This window comes from Arachis ipaensis, chromosome B7 (genome assembly GCF_059453495.1).
Source record: "Arachis ipaensis isolate K30076 ecotype BB chromosome B7, ASM5945349v1, whole genome shotgun sequence".
NCBI lineage: Eukaryota > Viridiplantae > Streptophyta > Magnoliopsida > Fabales > Fabaceae > Arachis > Arachis ipaensis.
The window spans coordinates 125,220,910-125,243,003 of record NC_142442.1 but is presented as its reverse complement, the minus strand read 5'-3'; the positions used below and the strand labels follow the sequence as shown (position 1 = coordinate 125,243,003).

Genomic DNA, 22,094 nt, shown 5'->3' with positions numbered 1-22,094 from the left:
ACTCATCACCATTCTCACTTATGAACGCGTGCCTGACAAACACTTCCGTTCTACATGAAAACAAGCTTGAATGCATATCTCTTAGATATCTAATACAGGGGACCGAGTCCGAGATATTAGAGTCTTCGTGGTATAAGCTAGACTCCATGGGCAGCATTCTTGAGATCCGAAAAGTCTAAACCTTGTCTGTGGTATTCCGAGTAGGATCTGGGATGGGATGACTGTGACGAGCTTCAAACTCACGAGTGTTGGGCGTAGTGACAGACGCAAAAGGATCAATGGATCCTATTCCGGCATGAGTGGGAACCGACAGATGATTAGTCGTGCGGTGATAGCGTATTTTGGACCATTTTCACTGAGAGGACGGATGGTAGCCATTGACAACGGTGATCCCCCAACATACAGCTTGCCATGGAAAGGAGTATGAATGATTGGATGAAGACAATAGGAAAGCAGAAGTTCAGGAGGGACAAAGCATCTTCATACGCTTATCTAAAATTCCTACCAATGAATTGCATAAGTATCTCTATCCTATTTTATATTTATCTTTTAATTATCAATTCTCCATAACCATTTGAATCCGCCTGACTGAGATTTACAAGATGACCATAGCTTGCTTCAAGCTGACAATCTCCGTGAGATCGACCCTTACTCACGTAAGGTATTACTTGGACGACCCAGTGCACTTGCTGGTTAGTTGCATCGGAGTTGTGAATAAAAGTGTGAGATCACGATCGCGCATACCAAGTTTTTAGCGCCATTATCAGAGATCACAATTCCATGCACCAATATACACCAGTGAAGGTGTTGGATGTGAATTATGATTATGATTGTGAATAACTCAAGTTGGAGATGCAATATACACCAATTTTATTTAAGGGACTAACACTTCTCCTCAATGTGCAATTCTGACTCCCTCTCTCTATAAGTTCGAATTCTCTCCTCTCTACCTCCTCCTTCTATTCTTCTTTTCCTCTAACATCGCAAGGAATCTCTATACTGTGACATAGAGGATTCCATACTTTCTTGTTCTCTTCTCTTTCATATGAGCAGGAACAAGGACAAAGGCATTCTTGTTGAAGCTGATCCTAAACCTGAAAGAACCTTGAAGAGAAAGCTAAGAGAAGCTAAAGCACAATTCTCTGGAGAGGACCTAACAGAAATTTTTAAACAAGAAGAAGACATGGCAGCCGAAAATAACAACAATGCCAACAATGCAAGGAAGGTGCTTGGTGACTTTATTGCACCTACTCCCGACTTCTATGGGAGAATGGTGCACGAAAATTACTTTACACTATGTAATTCCGCACAACTAACCAGCAAGTGCACTGGGTCGTCCAAGTAATACCTTACGTGAGTAAGGGTCGATCCCACGGAGATTGTTGGTTTGAAGCAAGCTATGGTTATCTTGCAACTCTTAGTCAGGATATTAATTTGTGGTTATCAATTGACTTGCAAATGAACAAGAGAGCATGAATTAAAGGTTACTTGTTATTCAGTAAATGAGAATATGTTGGAGTTTTAGAGATGCTTTGTCTTTTGAATCTCTGCTTTCTCCCTATCTTCTTCTTCACGCACGCACGTCCCTCCTATGGCAAGCTGTGTGTTGGTGTATCACCGTTGTCAATGGCTACCATCCTTCCTCTCAGTGAAAATGGTCCAGGTACGCTGTCACCACATGGCTAATCATCTATAGGTTCTCGATCATACCGGAATAGAATTTGCTATCCTTTTGCGTCTGTCACTACGCCCAGCACTCGCAAGTTTGAAGCTCGTCACAGTCATCCAATCCCAGAATCCTACTCGGAATACCACAGACAAGGTTTAGACTTTCTAGATTCTCAAGGATGCTGCCAATGAATTCTAGCTTATACCACGGAGATTCCAATCACGGAATCTAAGAGATACTCATTCAATCTAATGTAGAACGGGAGTGGTTGTCAGGCACACGTTCATAGGTTGAGAATGGTGATGAGAGTCACAGATCATCACATTCATCATAATGAGGCGCGAATGAACATCTTAGATAGGAACAAGCGTGATTGAATAGAAAACAGAAATACTTGCATTAATTCATTGAGACACAGCAGAGCTCCTCAGCCCCAACAATGGAGTTTAGAAACTCATGCCGTCAAAGAGTACAAAGTTCAGATCTAAAAATGTCATGAGATTCAAAATAAATCTCTAAAAATTGTTTAAATACTAAACTAGTAACCTAGGTTTACAGAAAATGAGTAAACTATGATAGATAGTGCAGAAATCCACTTATGGGGCCCACTTGGTGTGTGCTGGGGCTGAGACTAAAGCTTCTCACGTGCCTGGGCTGTTTTGGGCGTTCAACGCCAGGTTGTAACCTGTTTCTGGCGTTGAACTCCAACTTGTAACTTGTTTCTGGCGCTGGACGCCAGACTGCAACATGGAACTGGCGTTGAATGCCAGTTTACGTCATCTATCCTTGAGCAAAGTATGGACTATTATATATTGATGGAAAGCCCTGGATGTCTACTTTCCAACGCAATTGGTAACGCGTCAATTGGACTATTGTAGCTTCAGAAATTCTATTCTGAGTGCAGAGAAGTCAGGATCCAACAGCATCAGCAGTCCTTTTTCCAGCCTGAATCAGATTTTTGCTCAGCTCCCTCAATTTCAGCCAGAAAATACCTGAAATTACAGAAAAACACACAAACTCATAGTAAAGTCCAAAAATATGAATTTTGCCTAGAAACTAATGAAAATAAACTAAAAACTAACTAAAACATACTAAAAACTATATGAAATTAACCCCAAAAAGCGTATAAAATATCCGCTCATCACAACACCAAACTTAAACTGTTGCTTGTCCCCAAGCAACTAGACAAATAAAATAGAATACAAATAAATCAAGAAGCAATAATATCTCAGAGTTTTTGAGTGAAGCTCGGATTCTAATTAAATGAGCGGGACTAGTAGCTTTTTGCTTCCGAACAGTTTTGGCATCTCTCTTTATCCATTGAAGCTCAGAATGATTGGCATCTATAGGAACTTAGAATTCAGATAGTGTTATTGATTCTCCTAGTTCAGTATGTTGATTCTTGAACACAGCTACTTTTATGAGTCTTGGCCATGGCCCTAAGCACTTTGTTTTCCAGTATTACCACCGGATACATAAATGCCACAGACACATAATTGGGTGAACCTTTTCAGATTGTGACTCAGCTTTGCTAAAGTCCCCAATTAGAGGTATCCAGGGTTCTTAAGCACACTCTTCTTTTTGCTTTGGACCTTGACTTTAACCGCTCAGTCTCAAGTTTTCACTTGACACCTTCACGCCACAAGCACATGGTTAGGGACAGCTTGGTTTAGCCGCTTAGACCAGGATTTGATTCCCTTAGGCCCTCCTATCCACTGATGCTCAAAGCCTTAGATCCTTTTTATTACCCTTGCCTTTTGGTTTTAAGGGCTATTGGCTTTTTCTGCTTGTTTTTTTTTTTGCAAGCTTTGTATTCACTACTTTTTCTTGCTTCAAGAATTATTTTTATGATTTTTCAGATTATCAATAACATGTCTCATGTTCATTATTCTTTCAAGAGCCAACATATTTAACATTCAAGAACATCAAATTCCAAAGACATATGCTCTGTTCAGGCATTCATTCAGAAGGCAGAAAGTATTACCACCACATGTAATTAATTAGAATTTCTTGTATTAAAAACTCAAAAAATATTGCCTCCTTATCCTAAAGAAAATATTCTATTTTATTCATGTTTAATGATGATGAGAAAAATAAATTATAGCTTAATTGGAGATAAAATAACTACTAATTACTACTATAACTACTAAGGTAAAACTCAAATAAGAACAATTATCACAGAGTTAAGGCTAAGATTAGGGCTCAACAACCTTGAGTTTAGGATGTGGATGTTCCTCTAGTCTGTGGAGTGCTTGGTCCTTCAAGAGATAACTTCTGACGCTTCAGTTCCTTTAAGTCACGCCCTTGCTCTTCTTGTTCCCTGAGTAGTTTGCAGAGCATACTGTTTTGATTTTGCTGTTCTTCCTTTATTTGGTCCATAGATTCTTGCAACTTGGTAACAGATGCTTCAAGCTGTTCCCAATATTCAAATTGAGGGACTTCCGGGAGGAATTCTTGTGCCCTCCTCTTGGTGGGGTCATCCTGCACTTGTTGTTTTTCCATTGTGATTTTAGTGATTGGTTGCTCCACTGAGATATACTCTGTTATTCCCATCTTTACTCCAGCATCTTTGTAGAGCATAGAGATTAAGCTTGGATAAGCCAACCTGGCATCCTTAGAGTTCTTGTTAGCAAGTATGTAAAATTCAGATGGGATCAGTTGATGAACTTCTACTTCTTTTCCCAACATAATGCAATGGATCATCACTGCTCTTTTAACAGTGACTTCAGAACGGTTGCTTGTGGGTAATATAGAATGCCCAATGAAGTCCAGCCAACCTCTGGCGACTGGTTTGAGATCTTCTCTCTTGAGTTGATTTGGGACACCCTTGCTGCTGGTGGTCCACCTGGCTCCAGGGATGTATATATCCTCTAGAATCTTATCCAGGCTCTTGTTTGTTCTCATTATTCTCCTATTGAAGGAGTCTGGGTCATCTTTCAGCTGAGGTAGCTTAAAGATCTCCCTGATTTTGACAGGGTGGATGTGAACAATCTTTCCTCTGACCAAAGTTCGATAGTCATAGAGGGCAGTTCCAGATATTCTCTGCCTGTCTGTTTGCCACAGATTAGGGTAGAATTCCTGAACCATATTCCTTCCCACTTTCGTTTCAGGATTAGCTAAGACTTCCCAGTTCCTGTTTCAAATCTGCTCTTGGATCTCCAGATATTCATCTTCTTTCAGATCGAACTTGACTTCTGGGATCACTGATCTTAGACCCATTATTTTGTAGTAATGGTCTGAATGTTCTTTGGTTAAGAACCTCCCTTTATTCCAAAGCGGTTTTGGAATGCTCTCTTTCTTGCCTCTTGGAGTGGGTTGTTTTCCTTTAGGAGCCATGATCTTAGTGGGTATGATTTAGTGATCACGGATAAACACACCAAACTTAGAGGTTTGCTTGTCCTCAAGCAAAAGAAAAGAAAGGAGATGGGTAGAAGGAGAGCTTGTGTCGAATGGTGGATGAGGGGGGGGGGGGCGAATGTGGTTTTAAAAAAGGGAGGGGGTGGGATTTTCGAAAATATTAAAAAGATAAGATAGAAGATATGATTTAAAAAAAATATGATATGAAAAGATGTGATTTAAAATTGAAAAGATATGAAAGATATTTGAAAAAGATAAATTTGGATTTTGAAAAAGATAATGTGGAGATTTGAAAAAGATATTAATGAGTTGAAAAGATTTTAGAAGGAAAAGAGATAGATTTGTTTTGGAAATTTTGAAAAAGAGTTGGATTGGATTGAAAAAGAATTTGTGTTTATGGATTAAGATACATTTGATATTTTTAAAGTAGGGTTTTTAGAAATTAGGGTTCTTAGAAATCAGGGTTTGTAACATGTTTATGCAAGAAATCATGAATTGAAACATGAAAATTAAAATTAAAATGAAAAATATGAAGTAAAAACGAATTTACCTCCTCCCCACCATCCTGGCGTTAAACGCCCAAATGTTGCATGTTTTGGGCGTTTAACCTTGCTGCTTCTCCTGGGCGTTCAACGCCCAGCTGCTGCTTCTTTCTGGCGTTGAACGCCAGGAACTCCTTTGTCACTGGGCATTTTTCTGAACGCCCAGGACGCTGTAAATCTGGCGTTAAACGCCCAGAAGGAGCTTCTTTCTGGCGTTCAACTCCCAGAAGATGCTTCTTTCTAGCGTTTAACGCCCAGATAGCTATCCTTACTGGCGTTCAACGCCCAGTGGATGCTTCTTTTGGGCGTTGAATGCCCAATTGTACCTCTTACTGGCGTTTTCTTGCCAGTGAGCTCTTTTTCTCTGTTTTGTGTGCTGAATCCTTCTGTAACCCTGTAAACTTATGCAATTGACTCTTTACCTTAGTATCAATAAAATTTATATAAACAAATAAAATCAAGAATAGGGCAAAATGCTAGAGGAAGTGATGCCAATGGCTAGGTTGCCTCCCAGCAAGCGCTTCTTTATTGTCTTTAGCTGGACCTTGCTGAGCTTTTTAATCTAGCCTCAGCCTTGAGCGTTCTTGCTCAACATTACCTTCAAGATAATGCTTGATTCTCTGTCCATTAACAATGAACTTCCTATCAGAGTCAATGTCTTGAAGCTCCACATAACCATATGGTGATACACTTGTAATCACAAATGGTCCCCTCCACCGGGACTTCAGTTTCCTGGGGAATAGCCTGAGCCTAGAGTTAAACAACAGAACCTTTTTCCCTGGTTCAAAGATTCTAGAAGATAGCTTTCTGTCATGCCATCTTTTTTATTTCTCTTTATAAAGCTTGGCATTTTTGAAAGCAGTGAATCTGAATTCCTCTAGCTCATTCAGCTGGAGCAATCTCTTTTCTCCAGCTAGTTTGGCATCAAAGTTTAGGAATCTGGTTGCCCAGTAGGCCTTATGTTCCAGTTCCACGGGCAGGTGACAAGCCTTACCATACACAAGTTGGTACGGAGAGGTCCCTATAGGAGTCTTGAATGCTGTTCTGTAAGCCCACAAAGCATCATCCAAGCTTCGTGCCCAATCCTTTTTTCGGGTACTTACAGTCCGTTCCAGGATTCTTTTCAGTTCTCTGTTAGAAACTTCAGCTTGCCCATTTGTCTGTGGATGATATGGAGTCGCCACCTTGTGGCGAATCCCATACCGGACCATGGCGGAGTAAAGCTGTTTGTTGCAGAAGTGAGTGCCCCCATCACTGATTAGTACCCTAGGGACACCAAATCTGCTGAATATATGTTTCTGGAGGAACTTCAGTACTGTTTTAGTATCATTGGTGGGTGTGGCAATGGCCTCTACCTATTTTGATACATAGTCAACTGCCACCAGAATATAAGTGTTTGAGTATGATGGTGGGAAAGACCCCATAAAATCAATTCCCCATACATCAAACAACTCAATCTCCAAGATTCCTTGTTGAGGCATGGCGTAACTATGAGGCAAATTACCAGCTCTCTGGTAACTGTCACAGTTACGTACAAACTCTCGGGAATCTCTGTAGAGTGTAGGCCAGTAGAAACCACATTGGAGGACCTTGGTGGCTGTTTGCTCACCTCCGAAATGGCCTCCATATTGTGATCCATGGCAATGCCATAGGATCCTCTGTGCTTCTTCTCTAGGCACACACCTACGGATTATTCCGTCTGCACATCTCTTAAAGAGATAGGGTTCATCCCACAAGTAGTACTTTTCATCAGAAATTAATTTTTTCTTTTGTTGCCTGCTGTACGCCTTGGGTATGAACCTTGCAGCTTTATAGTTTGCAATGTCTGCAAACCATGGTGTTTCCTGAATGGCGAACAAATGCTCATCCAGAAAGGTTTCAGAGATTTCAATAGAGGGAGAGGGCGCCCCTTCTACTGGCTCTATTCGGGACAAATGATCAGCCACTTGGTTTTCTGTCCCTTTTCTGTCTCTTATTTCTATATCAAACTCTTGCAGAAGCAATACCCATCTTATAAGCCTGGGTTTTGAATCCTGCTTTGTAAGTAGATATTTAAGAGCAGCATGGTCAGTGTACACAATCACTTTTGATCCTACTAAGTATGATCTAAACTTGTCAATGGCATAGACCACTGCAAGCAATTCCTTTTCTGTGGTTGTGTAATTTTTCTGGGCATCATTTAAAACACGGCTAGCATAATAAATGACATGCAGAAGTTTGTCATGCCTCTGCCCCAGTACTGCACCAATGGCATGATCACTGGCATCACACATTAATTCGAATGGCAATGTCCAGTCTGGTGCAGAGATAACTGGTGTTGTGACCAGCTTAGCTTTCAGAGTTTTAAACGCCTGCAGGCACTCTGTGTCAAACACAAATGGCATGTCAGCAGCTAGCAGATTGCTTAGAGGTTTTGCAATTTTTGAAAAATCCTTTATAAACCTTCTGTAGAATCCTGCATGCCCCAGAAAGCTTCTGATTACCTTAACATTGGCAGGTGGTGGTAATTTTTCAATTACCTCTATTTTAGCTTGATCCACCTCTATTCCCTTGTTTGAAATTTTATGCCCAAGGACAATCCCTTCAGTCACCATAAAGTGACATTTTTCCCAGTTTAAAACTAGGTTGGTCTCTTGGCATCTTTTCAAAACCAGTGTCAGATGATCAAGACAGGAGCTGAATGAGTCTCCATATACTGAGAAGTCATCCATGAAGACTTCCAGAAATTTTTCCACCATATCAGAGAAAATAGAGAGCATGCATCTCTGAAAGGTTGCAGGTGCATTACACAGCCCAAATGGCATCCTTCTGTAAGCAAATACTCCAGATGGACATGTGAATGCTGTTTTCTCTTGATCCTGAGGATCTACTGCAATTTGGTTGTAGCCTGAATAGCTGTCCAAAAAGCAGTAATAATCATGACCTGCTAGTCTCTCTAGCATCTGGTCTATGAATGGTAAAAGAAAATGATCCTTCCTGGTGGCTGTATTGAGCCTTCTGTAGTCAATACACATGCGCCACCCTGTAACTGTTCTTGTAGGAACCAATTCATTTTTTTCATTATGAACCACTGTCATGCCTCCCTTTTTGGGGACAACTTGGACAGGGCTCACCCAGGGGCTATCAAAAATAGGATAAATAATCCCAGCCTCCAGTAATTTGGTGACCTCTTTCTGCACCACTTCCTTCATGGCTGGATTTAGCTGCCTCTGTGGTTGAACCACTGGCTTAGCATTATCCTCCAATAAGATCTTGTGCATGCATCTAACTGGGCTTATGCCCTTAAGGTCACTTATGGACCACCCAAGAGCTGTCTTGTGTGTCTTAGCACTTGAATTAGTGCTTCCTCTTCCTGTGGATTTAAAGCAGAGCTTATGATCACTGGAAAAGTATCACCTTCTCCCAGAAATGCATATTTCAGGGATGGTGGTAATGGTTTGAGCTCGGGTTTAGGAGGTTTTTCCTCTTCCTAAGGAAATTTCAGAGACTCTTTCAATTCCTCTGAATCCTCTAGATCAAGCAGAACATCTTTAAAGATGTTTTCCAACTCTGATTCGAGACTCTCAGCCATGTTGATCTCTTCCACGAAAGAGTCAATAAGATCAACTTTCATGCAGTCTTTTGGTGTGTCTGGATGCTGCATGGCATTGACAGCATTCAACTTAAACTCATCCTCATTGACTCTCAGGGTTATTTTCCCCTGTTGGACATCAATGAGAGTTCGTCCAGTTGCTAGGAAAGGTCTTCCTAGAATGAGAGTAGCACTCTTGTGCTCCTCCATCTCCAGCACTACAAAGTCAGTGGGAAAGGCGAATGGCCCAACCCTGACAATCATGTCCTCAATCACGCCTGATGGGTATTTAATGGAGCCATCAGCAAGTTAGAGACATATCCGGGTTGGTTTAACTTCTTCAGTTAAACCAAGCTTTCTGATAGTGGATGCAGGTATTAGGTTGATGCTTGCCCCAAAATCACATAATGCTGTCTTGGTGCAATTACCTTCTAATATGCATGGTATCAGAAAACTTCCGGGATCTTTAAGCTTTTCAGGGAAGCTTTTCAGAATGAATGCACTGCATTCTTCAGTGAGGAGAACTTTTTCAGTTTCTCTCCAATCCTTCTTATGACTTAAGATCTCTTTCATGAACTTGGCATAAGAAGGTATTTGCTCAAGTGCTTCTGCAAACGGAATCTTTATTTCAAGAGTCCTGAGATAATCTGCAAAGCGAGCAAATTGCTTATCCTGCTCCTCTTGGTGGAGTTTTTGAGGATAAGGTATCTTGGCTTTATACTCCTCAACTTTGGTTGCTGCAGGTTTATTTCCTATAGAAGTGGTTAAAGAAGCCTTTTTAGAGGGGTTGTCATCAGCACTTGTGTGTGTCTGATCCCTCACTGGCAATTGAGTGCCAGGGTTGGAAGCTGGAGTGACGTTAGACGCCAACTCCTCATCTGTTTCTGGCGTCTGAATGCCAGAACTGTGCTTCCTTTGGGCGTTCAACGCCAGTTTCTTGCTTGTTTCTGGCGTTGAACGCCAGTCCTGAGCATGGTTTGGACGTTCAGCGCTAGCCTTCCACCCAATTTCTGGCGTTTTAGCGCCAGAATCATTTTTCCCTGGGCTCTTACTGTCCTCAGATGGAATTTGGGTAGTTTGCTCATTTCTTGGCTTCCTGCTGCCTTGAGGTGGGGTATTTAATGTTTTCTCACTTCTTAATTGAACTGCTTGGCATTCTTCTGTTATTTGTTTTGATAGCTGCTGCTTTGTTTGCTTTAATTGTTCTTCCATATTTATATTAGCCATCCTTGTCTCTTGTAGTCTCTCCTTGAATTCGGCTAACTGTTTTGTTAGAAAATCCAATTGCTGATTGAATTCAGTAGCTTGTTCAGCAGGACTGAGTTCAGTAGTCACTGTTTTAGCCTCTTCTTTCATGGAAGGTTCACTGCTTAGGTACAGATGCTGATTTCTGGCAACTGTATCAATGAGCTCTTGAGCTTCTTCAATTGTCTTTCTCATGTGGATAGATCCACCAGCTGAGTAATTTAGAGAGATCTGAGCTCTTTCTGTAAGCCCATAATAGAAGATGTCTAGCTGAACCCACTCTGAAAACATTTCAGAGGGACATTTTCTTAGCATCTCTCTGTATCTCTCCCAGGCATCATAAAGAGATTCATTATCTCCTTGTTTAAAGCCTTGGATGTCCAGCCTTAGCTGTGTCATCCATTTTGGAGGGAAGTATTGATTCAGGAATTTTTCTGACAGCTGTTTCCATGTCCTTATGCTAGCCTTAGGTTGGTTATTTAACCACCTCTTAGCTTGATCTTTTACAGCAAATGGAAACAGTAATAATCTGTAGACATCCTGATCTACTTCCTTATCATGTACTGTATCAGCAATTTGTAAAAACTGTGCCAGAAACTCTGTAGGTTCTTCCTGTGGAAGACCGGAATACTGGCAACTTTGCTGCACCATGATAATGAGCTGAGGATTCAACTCAAAGCTACTGACTCCGATGGAGGGTATACAAATACTACTCCCATATGAAGCAGTAGTGGGGTTAGCATATGACCCCAGAGTCCTTCTGGACTGTTCATTTCCACTTAGATCCATGATGGAGAAAGGGGGATAATGTAAAATAGAGAAAAAATATTTTTATTTATTTATTTATTTATTTATTTCAAAAATAAAATAAATTAAAATAAAATAAATAAAAATAGGTGAAGATTTTCAAAAAATGGAGAGAGAGAAAGAAAAAAAATGGTTAGGAAGTTTTGAAAAAGATATGATTGAAAGGATTTGATTGGAAAAGATATGATTTGAAAAAGATATGATTTTTAAATTTGATGACTAATTTAATGCTAATTTTTCAAAAATTATGAGTAGAATAAGGAAAAGATATTTTTTTTATTTTTGAATTTTATGATGAAAGAGAAAAACACACAAAAGACACACAACTTAAAATTTTTAGATCTAATGCTCATTGTTTTCGAAAATTTGGAGGGAAAACACCAAGGAACTCCAAACTTAAAAATTTTAAGATCAAAACACAAGGAAGACTCAAGAACACTTTGAAGAATCACAAGAACAACAAGAACATGAAGGAGGAACACCAAACTTAAAATTTTTAGAAAACTAAACTAAAATTTTCGAAAATTATAAAAAGATTAACAAGAAAACACCAAACTTGAAGTTTGGCACAAGATTTAATCAAAGAAAAATTATTTTTAAAAAAAAATTTTACAAGAAGATACCCAATTACCAAGAACATAGACTAACGCTCTAGCCAATTGGGCAGTAAATATAACACTTGTTTTGAAGAAGTATTTTTAATAACTAAGAAAAATTTTTGAAAAATTTAAAAAAAAAAAGAAAATAAGAATTTTAAAAAGAAAATTTCAACCAAAAATAATAATAGAAGACTGGTATGCGAAATTGTTACTCAGGTTGTGAATTGTTGTTCGAAATTGATTCCCTGGCAATGGCACCAAAAACGGATGCACAGAACCAAGGTCTAAATATATCTTCACAACTTTTTTTGCTTTGGACCTTGACTTTAACCGCTTAGTCTCAAGTTTTCACTTGACACCTACACGCCACAAGCACATGGTTAGGGACAGCTTGGTTTAGCCGCTTAGGCCAGGATTTTATTCCTTTAGGCCCTCCTATCCACTAATGCTCAAAGTCTTAGGATCGTTTTTATTTACCCTTGCCTTTTGGTTTTAAGGGTTATTGGCTTTTTGCTCTTGCCTCTTGGTTTTAAGAGCTTTTGGCTTTTTCTGCTTGCTTTTTCTTTCTATTTTTTTCGCCTATTTTTTTATTTTTTTTCTGCAAGCTTTGTTTTTTGCTGCTTTTTCTTGCTTCAAGAATCATTTTTATGATTTTTCAGATTATCAAATAACATGTCTCCTAGTCATTATTTTTTCAAGAGCCAACATATTTAACATTCTTAAACAACAACTTCAAAAGACATATGCACTGTTCAAGCATACATTCAGAAAACAAGAAGCATTGTCACCACATCAATATAATTAAACTAAGTTCAAGGATAAATTCAAAACTCATGTACTTCTTGTTCTTTTGAATTAAAACATTTTTCATTTAAGAGAGGTGATGGATTCATAGGACATTCATAACTTTAAGACAAAGTTACTAACTACTAATGATCATGTAATGAAAACACAAACATGGATAAGCACTTAACATAGAAAACGAAAAACAGAGAAAGTAAGAACAAGGAATGAGTCCACCTTAGTGATGGGTGCGTTTCTTTCTTGAGGAACCAATGATGTCCTTGAGCTCTTCTATGTCTGTTCCTTGTCTTTGTTGCTCCTCCCTCATTGCTTTTTGATCTTCTCTAGTTTTATGAAGGATGATGGAGTGTTCTTGATGTTCCACCCTTAATTGTCCTATGTTGGAACTTAATTCTCCTAGGGAGGTGTTGATTTGCTCCCAAAAATTCTGTGGAGGCAAGTGCATCCCTTGATGTATCTCAGGGATTTCTTGATGATGAGCTTCTTCATGTGCCTGTTGAGATTCATGAATGTGCTCTCTTGTTTGCTCCATCCTTTTCTTAGTGATGGGCTTGTGAGATGAATCTTTCCATCTCCCATGGCTCAGAGGTGGAAGCATTTGTCTTCCCTTTCCTCTTTCTTGAGGTTTCTCTGGCCTTAGGTGCCATTAATGGTAATGGAAAAACAAAAAGCTTATGCTTTTATCACACTAAACTTAGAATATTGCTCGCCCTTGAGCAAGAGAAGAAAGAATAGATGAAGAAGAAGAAGATATGGAGGAGATAGAGGGATGTGTGGATAGATGTGAGTGGTGAATGGAAAACAGAAGGGATGACCATGAATGGAGAGAGAGAGGGTGAGGTGGGTGGGGATCCTGTGAGATTCACAGATCCTGAGATGATCCTGTGGGGTCCACAGATCCTGAGATGATCCTGTGGGGTCCACAGATCCTGAGGTGTTCAAGGAATTACAACCTTGCACCAAATTAGGCATGTAAAATGCCCTTGCACACAACTCTGGGCGTTCAGCGCCAGGTTGGTGCCCATTTTGGGCGTTCAACGCCCATTTGTTGCCCATTTCTGGCGTTGAACGCCAGAACCATGCTTGTTCTGGGCGTTCAGCGCCAGCTTTTCTCCAGGGTGCAATTCTGGCGTTCAGCGCCCAGATGCTGCCCATTTTGGGCATTCAGCGCCTAGATACTGCCCATTTTGGGCGTTCAGCGCCAGAACCATGCTCTGTTCTGGCGTTGAACGCCAGACAGGTGCTTCCTCCAGGGTGTGATTTTTCTTCCGCTGTTTTTGATTCTGTTTCTAAATTTTTCGTTTATTTTGTGACTCCACATGATCATGAACCTAAGAAAACATGAAAAACAAAAATAAAATTAGATAAATAAACGTTGGGTTGCCTCCCAACAAGCGCTTCTTTAATGTCAATAGCTTGACAGTGGGCTCTCATGGAGCCTCACAGATGTGCAGAGCTTTGTTGAGACCTCCCAACACCAAACTTAGAATTTGGATATGGAGGTTTGACACCAAACTTAGAGTTTGGTTGTGGCCTCCCAACACCAAACTTAGAGTTTGACTGTGGGGGCTTTGGTTGACTCTGCTTTGAGAGAAGCTTTTTCTGCTTCCTCTCCATGGATGCAGAGAGAGATCCTTGAGTTGTAAACACAAGGTTGTCCTTATTTAATTGAAGGATCAATTCTCCTCTGTCCACATCAATCACAGCTCTTGCTGTGGCTAGGAAAGGTCTTCCTAGGATGATGGATTCATCCTCTTCCTTTCCAGTATCCAGGACTATGAAATCAGCAGGGATGTAAAGGCCTTCAACCTTTACTAACACATCCTCTACTTGTCCATAAGCCTGTTTTCTTGAATTGTCTGCCATCTCTAATGAGATTTTAGCAGCTTGCACCCCATAGATTCCCAGTTTCTCTATTACAGAGAGGGGCATGAGGTTTATTCCTGAACCAAGGTCACACAGAGCCTTAAAGATCGTGGTGCCTATGGTACAAGGTATTATGAACTTTCCAGGATCCTGTCTCTTCTGAGGCAATGTCAGTTGATCCAGATCACTTAGTTCATTGGTGAACAAGGGAGGTTCATCTTCCCAAGTTTCAATACCAAATAATTTGGCATTTAGCTTCATGATTGCACCAAGGAACTTGGCAGCTTACTCTTCAGTAACATCCTCATTCTCTTCAGAAGAGGAATATTCATCAGAGCTCATGAATGGCATAAGGAGGTTCAATGGAATCTCTATGGTCTCTAGATAAGTCTCAAATTCCTTAGGTTCCTCAGAGGAAAGCTCCTTATTAATCACTGGACGTTTCAGGAGGTCTTCCTTCTTGGGATTCACGTCCTTCTCCTCTCTTGTGGGTTCGGCCATGGTAATTAATTCAGTGGCCTTGCACTCTCCTTTTGAATTCTCTTCTGTATTGCTTGGGAGAGTACTAGGAGGGATTTCAGTGATCCTTTTACTCAGCTGGCCCACTTGTGCTTCCAAATTTCTAATGGAAGACCTTGTTTCATTCATGAAACTCACAGTGGTCTTAGATAGATCAGAGACTAAATTTGCTAAGCTAGATGGATTCTGCTCAGAATTCTCTGTCTATTGCTGAGTGGATGATGGAAAAGGCTTGCTATTGCTAAACCTGTTTCTTCCACCATTGTTAAAGCCTTGTTGAGGCTTTTGATCCTTCCATGAGAGATTTGGGTGATTTCTCCATGATGGATTGTAGGTGTTTCCATATGGTTCACCCATGTATTTTAACTCTGCTATTGCAGGGTTCTCAGGATCATAAGCTTTTTCCTCAGAAGATGCCTCTTGAGTACTGTTGGATGCAGCTTGCATTCCATTCAGACTCTGAGAAATCATATTGACTTGCTGAGTCAATATTTTATTCTGAGCCAATATGGCATTCAGAGTATCAATTTCAAGAACTCCCTTCTTCATAGGCGTCCCATTATTCACAGGATTCCTCTCAGAAGTGTACATAAACTGGTTATTAGCAACCATGTCAATGAGTTCTTGAGCTTCTGCAGGCGTTTTCTTTAGGTGAATGGATCCACCTGCAGAAGTATCCAATGACATCTTTGATAGCTCAGATAAACCATCATAGAATATATCCAGGATGGTCCATTCTGAAAGCATGTCAGAAGGACACTTTTTGGTTAGCTGCTTGTATCTTTCCCAAGCTTCATAGAGGGATTCACCTTCTTTCTGTCTGAAGGTTTGAACATCAGCTCTAAGCTTGCTCAGCTTTTGAGGAGGAAAGAATTTGGCTAAGAAAGCCGTGACCAGCTTATCCCAAGAGTTCAGGCTGTCTTTGGGTTGAGAGTCCAACCATATTCTAGCTCTGTCTCTTACAGCAAAAGGGAAAAGCATGAGCCTGTAGACTTCAGGATTTACTCCATTAGTCTTAACAGTATCACATATCTGCAAGAATTTAGTTAAGAACTGAAAAGGATCTTCATATGGAAGTCCATGAAACTTGCAGTTCTGCTGCATCAGAGAAACTAGCTGAGGTTTCAGCTCAAAATTGTTTGCTCCAATGGTAGGAATGGAGATGCTCCTTCCATGTAAATTGGAATTAGGTGCAGTAAAGTCACCGAGCATCCTCCTTGCATTATTATTATTTTCTGCTGCCATTTCCTCTTCTTGTTCGAAAATTTCTGTAAGGTTATCTCTGGATTGTTGTAATTTAGCTTCTCTTAGTTTTCTCTTCAGAGTCCTTTCAGGTTCTGGATCTGCTTCAACAAGAATGTTCTTGTCCTTGCTCCTGCTCATATGACAAAGAAGAGGGCACAGAAAAATAATAATAATAATAATAGGGATCCTTTATACCACAGTATAGAGGTCCCTGTGTGAGTGGAAGAGAGGAATGGATAATCCAAACACAAAGGTGATGATAGGAGCAGAGATGTGAGATGAAGAGAAGTGTTAGTAGATGAATAAATAAAATAGAGGGGGATGAGAGAGGGAGAGAATTTTCGAAAATTATTTTTGAAAAAGAGTTAGTGATTTTCGAAAATAGTTTTAGAAAAAGGTTAGTAATTTTCGAAAATTAAAATCAAAAATTAAAATAATTAGTTAAATAAAAAAAGAAATTTTGAAAAAGGAGGAAGATATTTTCGAAAATTAGAGAGAGAGAGTTAGTTAGGTGATTTTGAAAAAGATAAGAAACAAACAAAAAGTTAGTTAGTTAGTTGAAACAAATTTGAAAATCAATTTTGAAAAGATAAGAAGATAAGAAGTTAGAAGAGATATTTTGAAATCAAATTTTGAAAAAGATAAGATGAGAAGATGTTTTTGAAAAGATATGATTGAAATTGGTTTTGAAAAAGATTTGATTTTTAAAATCACAATTAATGACTTGATTCATAAGAAATCACAAGATATGATTCTAGAACTTAAAGTTTGAATCTTTCTTAACAAGCAAGTAACAAACTTGAAATTTTTGAATCAAAATATTAATTGTTATTGTTATTTTCGAAAATTTGATATAAAAATAAGAAAAAGATTTTTGAAAAATATTTTTAAAATTTTCGAAAATAACTAAGAAAAATGAAAAAGATTTGATTTTTGAAAAAGATTTTTGAAAAAGATGAGATTTTTAAATTGAAAATTTGATTTGACTGATAAGAAACAACTGAATTTTAAAAATTTTGAAAAAGTCAATTCAAATTTTCGAATTTGATGAGAAGAAAAAGGGAAAGATATTTTTTTAATTTTTGAAATTTTTTTTAATGATGAGAGAGAAAAACATGAAAAAGATGCAATGCATGAAAATTTTAGATCAAAACTATGAATGTATGCAAGAATGCTATGAATGTCAAGATGAACACCAAGAATACTGTGAATATCATGATGAACATCAAGAACATATTTTTGAAAAATTTTATATGCAAAGAAAACATGCAAGACACCAAACTTAGAAATCTTTCATGTTTAGACTCTAATAAACGAAAAATGCACATGTAAAACAAGAAAAGACACAAAACAAGAAAACATCAAGATCAAACAAGAAGACTGACCAAGAACAACTTGAAGATCATGAAGAACACTATGAATGCATGAATTTTCGAAAAATGCAAGATGAATATGCAATTGACACCAAACTTAAAATATGACTCAAGACTCAAACAAGAAACACAAAAATATTTTTTATTTTTTTATGATTTTCTAAATTTTTTGTACTTTCTTTTAATTTTTTCGAAAATCATTTTGAAAAAGAAAAATAAGGATTCCAAAATTTTTAATATGAATTCCAGGAATCTTATGCTCTTTTAGTCTAAAGCTCCAATCAAAGGGTCAGGCATGGCTTAATAGCCAGCCAAGCTTTAGAATAGAATTACATCCATTGAGGTGATTAGTTGAAGACCAATCCCAAAGGAGTTTGGATATGGCTTTACAGCCAGCCAGGCTTCAACATGCTTCATGAAACTCTAGAATTCATTCTTAAAAATTTTGAAGAAAAATATATTTTTGAAAATAATTTTTTTTTCGAAAACAAAGGAGAAATTTTTGAAATATTTTTTAAAAATTTTTTAAAATAAAACAAAAAGAAAATTACCTAATCTGAGCAACAAGATGAACCGTCAGTTGTCCAAACTCAAACAATCCCCGGCAACGGCGCCAAAAACTTGGTATGCGAAATTGTTACTCAGGTTGTGAATTGTTGTTCGAAATTGATTCCCTGGAAATGGCACCAAAAACGGATGCACAGAACCAAGGTCTAAACATATCTTCACAACTTTGCATAACTGACCAGCAAGTGCACTGGGTCGTCCAAGTAATACCTTACGTGAGTAAGGGTCGAATCCCACGGAGATTGTTGGTATGAAGCAAGCTATGGTCACCTTGTAAATCTCAGTCAGGCGGATATAAATTAGTTAAGGAGTTTTCGAAATTAATAATAAAAGAAGGATAGAAATACTTATGTAAATCATTGGTGAGAATTTCAGATAAGCGCATAGAGGTGCTTTCGTTCCTCTGAACCTCTGCTTTCCTGCTGTCTTTCATCCAATCAGTCTTACTCCTTTCCATCGCTGGCTTTATGCAAGGGCATCACCGTTGTCAGTGGCTACATCCCCTCCTCTTGTGAAAATGGTCCAAGATGCCCTATCACGGCACGACTAATCATCTGAGGTTCCCGATCATGCTGGAATAGGATTCACCCTCCTTTTGCGTCTGTCACTACGCCCAGCACTCGCAAGTTTGAAGCTCGTCACAGTCATTCAATCATTGAATCCTACTCAGAATACCACAAACAAGGTTTAGACTTTCCGGATTCTCTTGAATGCCGCCATCATTCTAGCTTACACCACGAAGATTCTGATTAAGAGATCTAAGAGATACTCATTCAATCTAATGTAGAACGGAAGTGGTTGTCAGGCATGCGTTCATAGGGAATGATGATGATTGTCATGTTCATCACATTCAGGTTGAAGTGCGAATGAATATCTTAAAAGCGAAATAAGATGAATTGAATAGAAAAACAGTAGTACTTTGCATTAATCTTTGAGGAACAGCAGAGCTCCACACCTTAATCTATGGAGTGCAGAAACTCTACCGTTAAAAATACATAAGTGAAAGGTCCAGGCATGGCCGAATGGCCAGCCCCCAAAACGTGATCACCGGATCAAAATTACAATCCAGGATGATCCAAAGATGTCTAATACAATAGTAAAAGGTCCTATTTATAATAAACTAGCTACCAGGGTTTACAGAAGTAAGTAATTGATGCATAAATCCACTTCTGGGGCCCACTTGGTGTGTGCTTGGGCTGAGCTTGAGTGTTGCACGTGTAGAGGTCCTTCTTGGAGTTGAACGCCAGTTTTTGTGCCAGTTTGGGCGTGGAACTCCACTTTGCAACTTGTTTCTGGCGCTGGACGCCAGAATTGGGCAGAGAGCTGGCGTTGAACGCCAGTTTGCGTCATCTAAACTTGGGCAAAGTATGAACTATTATATATTTCTGGAAAACCCTGGATGTCTACTTTCCAACGCAATTAGAAGCATGGCGTTTTGAGTTCTGTAGCTCCAGAAAATCCATTTTGAGTGCAGGGAGGTCAGAATCCAACAGCATCAGCAGTCCTTCTTCAACCTCTGAATCTGATTTTTGCTCAAGTCCCTCAATTTCAGCTAGAAAATACCTAAAATTATAGAAAAACACACAAACTCATAGTAAAGTCCAGAAATGTGAATTTAACATAAAAACTAATGAAAACATCCCTAAAAGTAACTAGATTCTACTAAAAACATACTAAAAACAATGCCAAAAAGCGTATAAATTATCCGCTCATCAAAGACTCTAAACCAAAAAGAAAAATTTTTCCTAATCTAAGCAACAAAATAAACCGTCAGTTGTCCAAACTCGAACAATCTCCGGCAACGGCGCCAAAAACTTGGTGCACGAGAATTACTTTACACTATGTAATTCCGCACAACTAACCAGCAAGTGCACTGGGTCGTCCAAGTAATACCTTACGTGAGTAAGGGTCGATCCCATGGAGATTGTTGGTTTGAAGCAAGCTATGGTTATCTTGCAACTCTTAGTCAGGATATTAATTTGTGGTTATCAATTGACTTGCAAATGAACAAGAGACCATGAATTAAAGGTTACTTGTTATTCAGTAAATGAGAATATGTTAGAGTTTTGGAGATGCTTTGTCTTTTGAATCTCTGCTTTCTCCCTATCTTCTTCTTCACACACGCACGTCCCTCCTATGGCAAGCTGTGTGTTGGTGGATCACCGTTGTCAATGGCTACCATCCTTCCTCTCAGTGAAAATGGTCCAGGTACGCTGTCACCGCATGGCTAATCATCTGTAGGTTCTCGATCATACCGGAATAGAATTTGCTATCCTTTTGCGTCTATCACTACGCCCAGTACTTGCGAGTTTAAAGCTCGTCACAGTCATCCAATCCCAGAATCCTACTCGAAATACCACAGACAAGGTTTAGACTTTCCGGATTCTCAAGGATGCTGCCAATGAATTCTAGCTTATACCACGGAGATTCCGATCACGGAATCTAAGAGATACTCATTCAATCTAATGTAGAACGGGAGTGGTTGTCAGGCACACGTTCATAGGTTGAGAATGGTGATGAGAGTCACAGATCATCACATTCATCATAATGAGGCGCGAATGAACATCTTAGATAAGAACAAGCGTGATTGAATAGAAAACAGAAATACTTGCATTAATTCATCGAGACACAGCAGAGCTCCTCACCCCTAACAATGGAGTTTAGAGACTCCTGCCGTCAAAGAGTACAAAGTTCAGATCTAAAAATGTCATGAGATACAAAATAAATCTCTAAAAGTTGTTTAAATACTAAACTAGTAACCTAGGTTTACAGAAAATGAGTAAACTATGATAGATAGTGCAGAAATCTACTTCTGGGGCCCACTTGGTGTGTGATGGGGCTGAGACTAAAGATTCTCACGTGCCTGGGCTGTTTTGGGCGTTCAACGCCAGGTTGTAACCTGTTTCTGGCGTTGAACTCCAACTTGTAACTTGTTTCTGGCACTGGACGCCAGACTGCAACATGGAACTGGCGTTGAACGCCAGTTTACGTCATCTATCCTTGAGCAAAGTATGGACTATTATATATTGATGGAAAGCCCTGGATGTCTACTTTCCAACGCAATTGGAAACGCATCAATTGGACTATTGTAGCTTCAGAAATTCCATTCCGAGTGCAGAGAGGTCAGGATCCAACAGCATCAGCAGTCCTTTTTTCAGCCTGAATCAGATTTTTGCTCAGCTCCCTCAATTTCAGCCAGAAAATACCTGAAATTACAGAAAAACACACAAACTCATAGTAAAGTCCAGAAATATGAATTTTGCCTAGAAACTAATGAAAATAAACTAAAAACTAACTAAAACATACTAAAAACTATATGAAATTAACCCCAAAAAGCGTATAAAATATCCGCTCATCAGAGAAGCATCTCTATTCCTGCCATTGGAGCAAACAACTTTGAGCTTAAGCCTCAATTAGTTTCTTTGATGCAACACAATTACAAATTTCATGGACTTCCATTGGAAGATCCCCATTAATTTTTGGCTGAATTTTTGCAAATCTGTGATACTGTCAAGACCAATGGGGTTGATCCCGAGGTCTATAGGCTTATGCTTTTTTCTTTTGCTGTAAGAGACAGAGCTAGAATATGGTTGAACTCACAACCTAAGAAAAGCCTGAACTCTTGGGAAAAGCTGGTCAGTGCTTTTCTAGCCAAATTCTTTCCACCTCAAAAATTGAGTAAGCTTAGAGTGGAAGTCCAAACCTTTATACAGAAGGAAGGTGAATCCCTCTATGAAGCTTGGGAAAGATACAAGCAATTGATCAGAAGGTGTCCTTCTGACATGCTTTCAGAATGGAGCATCATAGGTATCTTCTATGATGGTCTGTCTGAACTATCCAAGATGTCATTGGAAAGCTCTACTGGAGGATCTCTTCATCTGAAGAAGACGCCTGCAGAAGCTCAGGAACTCATTGAAATGGTTGCAAATA

The 22,094-nt window shown here is 39.2% G+C and overlaps 2 non-coding genes across 2 annotated transcripts; one reads left to right on the top strand and one right to left on the bottom strand.

Annotated features, from left to right (window-relative positions):
• The first annotated feature begins 15,720 nt into the window (after positions 1-15,720).
• Positions 15,721-15,828, top strand: LOC148554024 (small nucleolar RNA R71). Its single transcript, XR_015893337.1, has one exon. It is a non-coding gene; the product is annotated as a small nucleolar RNA R71 (small nucleolar RNA).
• A 6,016-nt stretch (positions 15,829-21,844) lies between these two features.
• On the bottom strand, positions 21,845-21,952 carry LOC148554023 (small nucleolar RNA R71). Its single transcript, XR_015892997.1, has one exon. It is a non-coding gene; the product is annotated as a small nucleolar RNA R71 (small nucleolar RNA).
• Positions 21,953-22,094: the final 142 nt, after the last annotated feature.